The 7,165-nt window shown below is 42.6% G+C and overlaps 1 protein-coding gene across 5 annotated transcripts in view; it reads right to left on the minus strand.

Annotated features, from left to right (window-relative positions):
- The window catches only part of gata3 (GATA binding protein 3), a 15,860-nt gene extending 10,605 nt beyond the window's left edge, over positions 1-5,255 (minus strand). For 4 of the 5 annotated variants that reach the window (XM_008302619.1, XM_008302618.1, XM_008302617.1 and 1 more), the window contains exon 1: positions 56-339. The gene's annotated coding sequence lies outside the window, so the exon portion shown is untranslated. Of the gene's footprint in view, positions 1-55; positions 340-5,105 lie in introns of those variants that run through there. The other variant, XM_008302616.1, reaches the window with a different exon arrangement.
- Positions 5,256-7,165: the final 1,910 nt, after the last annotated feature.

The raw sequence follows: 7,165 nt of genomic DNA on the forward strand, positions 1-7,165 counted from the left end.
AGGCTTTAAGTGAATTTCAACCCGAGAGGAGAATGTATTTAAACACGAAACATACCCCACATTACAAAATGCAACAAAGGTGTTGTCTATATAAATACGTCCAAAATGGAATCCAGTCCCACGCAGAGTTCCTGAACTTCTTCCTCTCTCTCAGAAAACAAAACGTTGCAGCCCGACTCAACAAGTAGTGCAGGTCGGTGCGGGCGCAGGGGCTTGTTTGCAGCGGGTGGCTTCACTGCGCACTGACCAGCACCAGCAAGTTAAACTCACTGATCAAATCTGTGTTTGTGCGCAGTTGTAGCCCTCTCCATTAACTCCGCTCCTCTCTCTCTCTCTTTCCCTCTCGCTCTGTGTGGCTCTTGCTCGCTCTGCCCCTGTCTCTCTCTCTCTCTCTCTCTCGTTGCTCTCTCTCTCTCTCTCTCTCTTTTTTTTTTTTTTTTTTTTTTTTTTACAGTGAAGGCATTCTTCCAGGATGGCGCCAGGCAGCTCAATGCTTGCAGACAGCTGTGGCGCGACGCAACTTAAGGAGGGTCTGTCAGTGTCATCAGTTAAGGGGAGGGGCCTGCCCTAATTGAATATAACGTGGGGGCCAGGAGAGATGCAGGAGTGCTGCAAGATTTTTTTTTTTTGCAATGACCTTGCCCCTCAAAAATATATTATTAAAATATAAATATTTCAGTTTGGTAGGCCTGATGAAACTTTACAGCTTTTTACGCATGGACACTCGTGCGTAAAAAGCATGGAGAGAAGCAAAGTTGATGCAGTTTTGACTTTGAATAATCTATAAAACATTCACATTTGTATAAATATAAATAGGATAGTAACAGAAAAACAAGTTTAAACACCAACTCTGAAATAATATGACCCATGAAAGCATCCGAGCTGATAAAGTTAAATAAGAAATGCTAAAATATACAGAAAGAATTTTGGCTTAAAAATCTCAACTGACTTTTCGTGCTGCAGTTTCTGCCGTAAGAAGAAGAAGAAGAAGAAGAGGAGGGAAAAAAGCTGCAGCAGAGCCTGTTGCTCTGGGCCAATAGCAGGTTGCGGGACGTTTATGCTCTTAAAATTGTGACAGTGCGTCCTCTCGCGGTGACAGGCACATTTATTCTAATGGCAGATCCAAATTGAGCCGATTTTCCTCACCGTGAAGCAGGCACGGACAAGGACGCCTGGGTTGACTGAGCTTATAGGCTCCAAAAAAATAAAAAAAAATAAAAATAAAAAAAGAGAAAAAAAATCCTAATGTAGGTTATTATTATTGGCTCAGTCGCTCTGTGCTGCTGCTCCTCTGCAGCAGCAGCAAGTTAAACAGACGAGCAACAATAGCTCATGTCATGATTTATTCAAAAACAGTGCATTAAATGTAACACGAGAACGCACACAGGGAGTGATTTAACCTCTCCGAGCTTCACATCTTCTATTTTTTTTTATTCTAAGTTTGGAAACAAGCGACTATAATAGTAATAATAATAATATCTTTTTTTTTTTTTTTTTTTTAATTAAGTATTTTTTGGAGTTGAAATCAAAAACAAATTCAGCTGAAGTGTTCAGTGTCACACAGACATAAAAAAAATAGAAGAAGAAGGAAGCTGCCCCTCAGGGAAGTATTTAATGTCCAAATCCCAGTTTCCGTATACTTTCAGATTGGCAGTGCGTAATAGTAGAGCAGGGCGCGCGTGTGAGTGTGTGTGTGCGTGCGCGCGTGGTGGGGGCAGCCTCGGCGACGCCACTGGATGTGACGTCACCGCGGTGTAAACAGCCAGGAAATGAACCCTCGCGGAGCGCGACGGCGGGCACGGGCGAGCGGGGGCGCGCACGCCCTTGCACCAGCACTTATCCCCGTTAGTCTAATATTCAGGTGGGGTCACGGAAAAAAAAATAAAAATCACAAAGCTACGTTAAAAAAATAATAATAATATAATAAAGACGCAACGAGAAGCTACTGAATGAACCTCCGAGGCCTCAGGTGATGTCTCCATTAGCTCCAGATTTTTATTTTTTATTATTTTTACCACCACCTCCTCTTTGATATCACGGTTCCTCTCAGCCGAACGCGTGGGAGCACCCAGGCTGAGAGGGAGAGACTTGGCAAAGCGCGGTATTTTTCCCCTCTCCAGGATAGCCCCTACCTGGAGTAGAGAGAGACAGAAAAGAGGGAGCGTTTCTTTTTCTTTTTTTTTCCTCCTCACACAGGCAAAACCTGAGACTGAACTTGGATGCAAACTGCTGTAGCTGCCATTGTCAAGCTGTCAGCGGACTCGTGTAATTATCCTCTTGAAAAGTATCGCGGAGCCATTATCCACAAAGTAGCCCGTTATAGGTGCTCGGAGGCAACACATGACGGTGAATGTAGCCTAAAATCCCGATTATGTTTTCTCTCTCTCTCTCCTTTTTTTTTTTTTTTTTTTTGTTTCTTGACTGGATGTATCGAAGCTTAGAGAATGAGGACATGGAAGCACATCCCATGACTTGATTCCCCCCAAGTCTCGGTGTCAATAACGCCGGAGCTTATTCAGCATGCTGGAATAAGACTGTCTCCCTTAAAAAAAAAAAAAGTTGTCATTTATAATCCCGAACTGTCGTCACGAAGGGAGAAATAGTGGCTTCAGCTCCTTTTTTTCCTCTCTCTGTGTGAGTGAGAGTCCAAAAACGAGCCTCTATTAGTCTATTTTTGAAGCCAATGTCCTACAAATAGCAGCGCCTCCGCGCGTAAAAGGTTGATTCATAAAAGCAAAAACGAGGGTCCAGTTATTGTTGTTACTATTGTTATTATTTTGATGGCACAGATACATTTCTGAGTGATTGTGTCAGCCAGCGGTGATTAAAATCAAGACATGGCACCGTTTCTTTTCCTACATTGCGGCTGAGAATTTAAGACAAGAACGGATTATTCCATTGCCAGCGTGGGGGATCAAATGTTTTAGATAACGTCTCGTGTGTATGTGTGTGTGTGTGAGTGTGTGTGTTTACTTTCAGCATCGTGTGTGTGTGTGTGTGTGTGTGTGTGTGTGTGTGTGTGTGTGTGTGTGTGTGTGTGTGTGTGTGTGTGTGTGTACGGGCCTCATCAGGAATTACAATCATTGTTTTTGCTCGTAAATAAAACCTCCCGTCAGCTGATGAATCAGAGGTCAGAGAGATAAAAATCACACAGCAGTAACAACACCAAATGGATTATAAGAGTAACATGGCACCACTTGTACCCTCCTACGACTGTTACTACAATAATATTCATTATAGCAGGAGTATTTTATGACATCTTGCTTCTTTTTAAAAATTTTTTTAGTGGTGACTATAAATATAAATAGCACAAAGTGTGTAAGCTTTGACATCTGGGTTCATAATGTGCCACATTCTGTGCGTAAAATGCGTAAAAGTGCCATTCTCCTCTCCAAGCAGATTTAAAATCTAAAACTTCAAAACATGTGAAATGTAATTCACACAGAATTTAAAGAAGCCTCTGTGGTGCTGGCAGTGCAGATGCCCAGGCGCTGATTAAAAACGCTACAGGCCAGCCAGTCACGGTGTAATTGTGAGATATTTCACCCGTTAAACGCTCATTTAGAAGCTACATTTTGAAACTCGCTGCTATAACCTATTTGTTAGCTCCTGTGAGTCATTTCTCACCTTTCTAGTCTTTTCAAGAAACAAAAAAAGGAGAGAAACACACACACAGAGAAAGAGACGCAGAGAGAGAGCTGCTATTCTGTCAGCATGTGAACCAACTCGGCTTCTTAGAACAAAACGAGGGCGTAAAATTCTGCTTGTCGAGCGCGTAAAAAACAACACACACACACAAGTGGATTTCCTAGAATGATTAAAACGAAAACACAAGCTGTGGGATAAATCAGTCTTTTAAAAAAATAAAAAAAGAGCAGCAACTTTTTCGTGTCATTTTTCCCAATGAAGAGGAAAAAAAGAAAAGAAAAGAAAAAAAAACCGTGTGTGTGCCAATTGACTGACTTGTGATGCTTATCTGTGTCTATATCGCTTCTCGCCAGACGCACTGATGTAATCTTTCATTTGACGCACAGGGGCCTTTGCACCTCTTAGCCATATGTATCTCCAAACAAAGTCATCCAACACCATAATAATTATACTTGTGGGAGTTTTTTTTTTTTTTTTTAATTCTGGGTATTTGCAGTTTAATCTTGATCCAATAGAAAAAAATCACTTCAAAGCAAATGTTTGTGGATTTTCACAGGATTGAATAATATTTTAATACATTTTAAATCCAACCCAAGTGGCCAGAGTGGTTGTTTTGGAGGAATAAATAAGTAAGAAATAAAAAAAATAGCCTCTGGGATCAATACAGAGGTGTGCAAAGGTGTGTGTCGCGCTCATGCAGAATAACCGTTGGAGCTGTTGGCCCGTGACAGTGCTGCGTGTGATGCCCTTAATTTGGCGTCCTGTTCATTCTCTCTCCGCCATATCAAGACATATCGACCAAAAAAGACGAGATGGAGGAAACTAATAACGGAGGGGGAGGAAGCGCAGCCTCAGCAACTCCCTTCTTTTTTTTTTATTATGACCCGCCGGCAAGGTAATCAGATCAATTTCACGGCTTGTATGGGATTCTGCCTATAAACCGAGCAACCTGAGCGGTAGGTAATAGGTCGTTAAAAACCCTCATCTGCGCTATTTTTTGTGCGAGAAAGGAGGAGAGAGGTGGTTAAATTATTTTTAAGGAAGCTGTCGTTTTTTTAGTCTTTTATTTTTACGCATCAATCCAAAGCGAATTATTACGCGCGTGTTTAAGAGAACGTGTTTAGGTCAGCAGCAGCAGCAGCAGCAGCACGGAGAGCTAACAAGCGACGTTAAATGCAACAATGGCGGTCGGTATTGTCAACACCAGCAAGTGCACACAGCCGATGTGCGGAGAAAATGAACCGGCAGTCTTCAATTCAGGGAAGAAGAAGAAAAAAAATGAAATAAGCAAACAAGCACGAACGCTGCTTTTCACTCGGTTTCATTTTTAACTGACATGCAAACACCCCACCTTCTTCCACCGTGCGTAAAAGTTTCCAAATCACAAACACAAAGCGGCGAAGGAGGGGGAGGTGGAGGGAAAGGATGCTTCAGAGCGGATCTAAATATTTACTGACCTGTAAGTGGACGCTGGACGGCGGCGTTTTTTCTGCAGATGTGAAGAAAGAGTGACATAGAGATGGAGGCGCCGGTGGCATTTAGAGAGCGAAAGAGAGAGAGCGAGAGAGAGAAAGAGAGAGAGATGGAACAGAAAGAGAGGAGAGGGCGAGAGTGGTGAGGAGGAGAGCTGCGGACTGAAAAAGAAAAAAAAACGCACAGTGTGGTGGTGGTGGAGCCGCCGCTGCTGCTGCTGCTGCTGCTGCTGCTGCTGCTGGTGCTGCTGCCGCCGTTGGTGGTGGTGGTGTTGGTTGGTTGGTGTTGGTGTGCGCGCCCTCGGTCCCGGAGTCACATCATCATCATCATCACCCTCATCATCATCATCATCATCATAACTCAGCAGCGAAGGAAGGAACAAGCGCGCACGTAGGCTACCGGGCAGGCTGCGACGCGCACACGGGGCCAACCAAAGGCGGCCTCTTCACCGTACTTACTGTACTGAGCACGCCAGCTCTTCCGGGTCTGAATGCTACTTAGAAAATGAGAAGCCAGGCGCGTTACTTATTTATTTTTCAAATCTAAAACCATACAATTTTTAAAAAAAACAATTATGATTACTGTGATCAGATGAAGCAACACCTGATCCTGCAGGTGACGCCCACTGATGAAACCCAAACATAAATCCTGTTAAATCAGAAAAAAATTCTGCTTTAATGGTTGGATTGCGTGCGTTTTTATTGCGTAAATGTGGTGTATTTTGTCTGTGATTTATCAGCGCGGGATTCTGTTGCGCGCACAACAGTGACAGGAAGCATCCTTTTGTGCTGGAAGCCCACAAAGGACAGATGCTTGGTGTCTAATCAGCACCACAGATCCACAGAAATCAGAGCAGGAAGAAAAATATATGTTTTCTTAAAAAAGAAAAAAATGGAGGCAAACAAATCTTAAAATCTTCTGTGAGCTACGTCGTTGTTTGTGCAAAAAAAAAAACAAGCGGAAGCCTCGCAGTCACCCGGAGCGCACAGAGGCCCGCTGCTAGCCTGCTTATTGACACCATGGTTGATTGAAAGGAGCACCAAGCAAATCCGATCCTTCTCTCTGTGAAATGCACTGAGGAAAAAGAAGAGGAGGGAGAGCAGAGCAGAGCACAAGAAGAAGAAGAAGAAGGAGAAGGAGAAGAAGGAGAAGGAGAGGGAGGATGCTGGAGGCTTTGCTATCTCTCGACTCTCTGAAGGAGAATGTAAACTGATCACACCCAAATCTATCTGTGGGGAAAGAAATTCAATTAAAGGTAATAAATTAAAGATAATTGGCGCAAACCTCGTTGTATAAACTTACAGCTAAATGTGCCATTTAAAAAAAGAAGAAGAAGAAAGAAAACCAATGAATTATTCAGCCTTTCCACGCATATATAGGGCAGCTTTTCATTTATGGAATTAGTGTTTTCTAAATAGAATTTACCAGATTGAAGGGAAGATTTATTAATCTGCTTTTAAATAAAATGCTTATGTTTATTTCATTTTTGGAGGGGCTTTTGAATTTAAAAGGTGAACGTGATAAATGCTGATGGATTTGATATAATGGGGGGAAATGAAAGCAGCATTTACGCGCAGATAATTAACGCGTATTATAGGTGTAATAAAAAGATTAATTACGAGGAGAAGGAAATAACGAGAATCAATTAAAACAAAAAAATAAGGAGGGAAATAATTTTAAATATTTTTTTTAGGACGCACATGTGGAATTAATTATTTATTTGTTTGTTTGGAGGAGGAGGTGGGGGAGGAGGAGGAGGGGGAGGAAGGGGGCGCATGTTTGTGGAATCAATCCTTAATTAATTGTAAACGGAGACTGTGAACGGCCCCGGATGCGGGTTTAGGGTTTGATATTTAGGTGTTGTTTTTTTTTTCCAAGAAGCGGGTAAAGTCACGCTGCTCTCCTCACGCGTGATTAATGTAGAATTTGACGCGAGCTCACCGCGTGACAGCACAAAAAAAAAAAAACCGCTCCGGTACACCGGGGGCCACGATGACGAGCGAGAGCCTGCGCACACCGGCTTTCTTTATTTATTTACTTATTT

The sequence above is a fragment of the Stegastes partitus genome, unplaced genomic scaffold, assembly GCF_000690725.1.
Source record: "Stegastes partitus isolate 25-593 unplaced genomic scaffold, Stegastes_partitus-1.0.2 Scaffold1845, whole genome shotgun sequence".
Classification (NCBI taxonomy): domain Eukaryota; kingdom Metazoa; phylum Chordata; class Actinopteri; family Pomacentridae; genus Stegastes; species Stegastes partitus.